This window comes from Centruroides vittatus, unplaced genomic scaffold (assembly GCF_030686945.1).
Source record: "Centruroides vittatus isolate TY-2023 unplaced genomic scaffold, ASM3068694v2 contig_79, whole genome shotgun sequence".
NCBI classification, from domain to species: Eukaryota; Metazoa; Arthropoda; class Arachnida; order Scorpiones; family Buthidae; genus Centruroides; species Centruroides vittatus.
Genome location: NW_027122509.1, coordinates 216,856 through 221,690, shown reverse-complemented (window position 1 = coordinate 221,690; position 4,835 = coordinate 216,856).

Here is a 4,835-nt window from a genome sequence, read left to right as displayed (position 1 = left end):
TACTAAATCTTCAAATATTATTATTTTTTTCTATAAATTATTTTTTATATGTACAAAAAGTAATAAATTATTCCATTTTAATGTTTTGGACTCTCTGGGAATAAGGAGCCTTTTTAAGGCTTGTGATTTTTTAACTCTTTCCGTTCTGTGAATAAGAGTATCTTGGCCGCCGCATTGTGGGCTTGGCCGAACTCGTAATGGGCTCTCTGAAAGAGGACCTCTTAGGATCTAGAGGATGCACATAATAGGGCAGAGAGTTAAAACTAAAGGCCCACACTGGAGCGACCGAGTAATGAGGGACCACCCTTAAAAATTTTGGGGGATTTTAGACCCCTCTGGATTTTATCCCTGGTCCCCATAGTGGTAGGCTACCATGTTGACCGCTCGGCCATCAGCCGACAAAAGTCCGAACAATAATCGATATCGTACAAAACGAGAATTTATTTCGCGATTCCGTTTCAAGCTTACGATAACCGCGACAAGTATTCAGCGATTGATTGCTCTTTCGCCATATCTTAAACTGACTTTTAACTTAAAACTATAAGTAATGAAGCAAGAGGGAGGAGAAGTGAGGAAGTCGAACAAGAGAGGGTTACCTATGGCTCTAAAATGGTGGATATTGGCGATATCGGGGCTTTTGTTCATATCATATAATCTCAAAACAGTACGGTATCAACCGATTTTTCGTTTCGTCGATCTTCAAAAATTATTAACTTGACTTTGCCAAATAAATAATTTCAAAAGAAATTGAGAAATTGAAAATTAAAAAAAGGGCCTACAACTAGGGCCAGATTTGTACATATTCTAAATAAGCTACAGAGCTTAGGGTCTCCATTTTTATATTTTATTATTTGGTGGCGGGAAAGAACCTGTTCTATGTTATAGAGTAGAGCGAGTATTTTTTTTTTTTAACTCTTTCCGCCCTGTGGGCACTAAGAGGGCCTCTTTTAGTAGGCCCATTATGGGTTCGGCCAGGCCTACAATGGAGCGACCGGGTGGTGAAGGACGGGGCCCGACATATACGAACGGACCACCCCCCGAAAAATTCCTGGGGATTATTCGACCCGCTCGGATTCGATCCCGGGTCCCCCAGAGCGGTAGGCTGCCACCTTGACCGCTCGGCCATCCGGCCGCGAAGAGCGAGTATTTAGTTTAATTAAATGACTTCATTAATAACTTTCACAAATGCAGAAAATTGAATACATCTATTAATAAGGCAGTTAGGGGTTGTTCATGATTTTTCTCAAAATTTTTACTCAACCCCATTATCCCAGTTAGTCCAAGTTTCCGTAACGCTCTCCCCTCTTCGGAAGTCCAACGAAACTCAATCCCCCTCAAAACCTTTATCAGTTTATCAATAATAAAATGCATAAACTGTATAAAATTTATTGAAATAGAATGGATGTCCTTTGAAGTAGAACCTCCCACTCCCTTCGGTGTGGTCGTCATTTATGGACAGACCCTTAAAATGTCTGTCTACCAATCCAGGATGCACCGAAAAATACAGTCGGTCAAAGAAGACTTGGGGAATTTTTTTCGAGGTGTTTCCTTCCTAATATGCTAGGCCCCATACCTCACCATCCAGTTGCCCCATTGTGGACCGGGTCAAACCCATGATGAACTTGATCAAAGCCTTCCTCTTAGCGCCCAGTGTGAAGCCGGATGGCCGAGCGGTCAAGGTGGCAGCCTACCGCTCTGGGGGACCCGGGATCGAATCCGCATGGGTCGAATATTCCCCAGGAATTTTTCGGGGGGTGGTCCGTTCGGATATGTCGGGCCCCGTCCCTCACCACCCGGTCGCCCCATTGTGGGCCTGGCCGAATCCATAATGGGCCTACTAAAAGAGGCCCTCTTAGTGCCCACAGGGCGGAAAGAGCTAAAAAAAAAAGTGCCCAGTGTGAATAGAATAAAATAAAAAGTACATTTTTAAAATAATTTCTAGAGGTGGAAAATCTAGTTCCGAAACACAGAGCTGTTCCGACAGGACTGGAAGGCTAAATGGTTTCGCAAAACAAATGTTATAAAATATATATTAAAAATTAAAAATAAAAGCGATGGAATCGGTTATTGTACTTCTTAAAATTATAAATCTAAAAATAGAATATCTTTAGAAAATTTAACGAAATGCATATCGTCCTTTTTCACTGGCGTCATCAATGGATTCAACCATTTTGTCTTTTGTCTTGTCGGTGGTTTAAATGGAGTTTTGTGGCTATGCGCCTTTACTCCGAGAGACTTGTGGGTGATCATGCTCGACATTCGTATATCGAACAAAGATACGGGACATTACTGACCTAAAGCAAACCGATTACTGATGCCATTGCCACAGTTGATGAGGCTATGCTACAGCGAACATGGCAAGAAATTGAGTACCGTCTTAATGTGCTTCGTGCAACTAATGGTGCCCATGTAGAAGTCTATTAAATGAGGTAAAAAAAAAACTTTAATAAACGCTGAATACAATAGAACAAATCTGAATAAGATATCCTATCAATTGCATTTGTAATAAATTTTTGAAATGGTAAAGAGACTTCATGGACACCCTGTATATTGGACTATATTGTCCCAGCAAGCATCTACAGCCATATTCGTATTTAAATTTATTACATAACTCTTTATACAGTAATGTTCAATGATGCGTCTTTTTACTAAATTTTTAACTTTATCCAATATTTATTTACATTATTTCTATTTATTTTACATTTAAAAAATATTTCAATGCTGGTATTTATTTAAAGTTATTTAATAAATATTTTTTAAAAAGCTGTTTTGTCTGTATTTCAAATCATTTGCTTATATGAATATTTACATCTAAAAATGATAAGTGTATATAGTTTTAAATTCTTACTTTATTAATAAGTCATTTTATTTACTCAACTGTTTATTTATACCAAATTCAAATCCACGTTTATATAAACACATTTATTTATACCAGTGGTTCCCAACCTTTTTGTAATGGCGACCCTTTTTAGTTTTTTAAAAATGTTCGCGACCCCTCTTTCGCATCCGTCATATTTGATCAATAAAACAAAAAATAAAAGGTTTGACTAAATATATTTTAGGACTTAACAATAGTAATGATATTTTTAATTAAGTATTAGTTATTAATGTGATGATTGAGCTTGCATCTGCTTAACTTCGGACTATAGAGCTAGTGGAAGGAACGACGAAACTAGATTGAGGCGCCTCTAGCGGCGACGCCGAGTAACAGAATCGGGGGTACAAAGCATCACTAAAAGTATGACGCGCGAAATGGCCTTGTTAACGGAGGTCTCGACTATACCCAGCTAGTTTGCCACAGTCGAATTTCACCAGGCATAAGGAGAGATGCGGGCGCCGGCTGCTCACTGATTACGTCGCATATCTCGCCTGTTGCCAAGCATAAATAAATTATTAACATTAAGGCGACCCCCTTGTGGGTCGCGACCCACCGGTTCGGAACCGTTGGTTTATACCAATGATTCCCGAAGTGGTCTATATCGACCCTAGGGGTCGGTCGACTCCGAACTTCAAGGTTTCCATGTCAGCGAAAACGAAAGTTGGGGGTGCATGAAATGTAAATGGGGTTCTACGAGAATAAATCCCATTTAAGCAGGTCGTGACCGAAATTTTGGCTTTCTATAAATGGAATAATTCACATAACAGAGATTTAACTTGTGTCAATATGTTGTGCGCATACGTGAAGTAGCAACGCTTGTCCAGACTTGTACCTAGGGTTGCCAACTCAGTGGGTCAGAAATCCGGGAGTACTCTCGAATGCAGCACCCTACCTGGCGAGAAATTCAAAAGTACGAAAACCATGTATATCAAACCCGAGCTATTTAAACTCCATAACTGATAATCTAAGCTTTTAAACCCATAACCCGGGGGACGGTTAATAACGTAATTAATTAACTTATTGTTTATGTAAAATAAATTACAAAATATCTTTACGGAATCCACAAAAACGTATTTTACATAAACAATAAGTAAACTAACTGTGGGGCTTAAAACACTTAGGTTATGAAGTTATGGGGTTTAAAATAGCTTTGGTTTAATATATATGGTTTTCGTACTTTTGAATTTTCTGCCAGGTAGGGTGCTGCATTCGAGAGCACTGTCCGGGAGGTGAAATAAAAAAAAAAAAAAAACAATAAAAATCTAATATTACATATCTACACTACAAGCAGCTTGCAATGGCTTTTGATTGGAAACGATGAAATAATAAAATTATTTACAGGTATAATTGAAATTTGTGCACACTTGTATTTCAGATTTTACGTGTTTCATTCAGTCGACTACGACTTTTTGACAAAGGTTGACTTACTACGCAGAAAACACGTTCGGCAGCGGCGTTTGCGATAGGGATCGTTAGAGTGAATGCAACAAGTGTTTTATTTCTTTGCCAGATTCACCCACGCATTTTTCAAAAAAAATTGACCTAATGCGAGTCTACTCTCTTTGTTTTGCTTGCCGCAACTTCACGAATTTCTCTTAGTAAACAGTAATTGTCATACAATTTATCCTCATTTATAGGCACATTCAGAAAAGAACTCAGATTTTTTAGTTCATTAGTCAATTTTTTCGTCCATTGTCAAAAAAACCATTTTCTTGTAAATACTCGTGGAGTTGTCAAATTGTAGCTGCTATGTTATTCCGTATGTTTTGAGCGTTGAGGGGCAGTAGCAGTTCCGAATTTTTGTTCAGTGCGGGAGGCGCGAAAGTATCCGGGAGATTTTAAAAACTATGGGACTTTTTCCGGGAGAGTTGGCAACCCTACTTGTACCAGAGCTTTGAAAGGACGGTGCTGACTTATACCAATTGTACTTGTACGGACTTGTTTAATTCGTCAATTA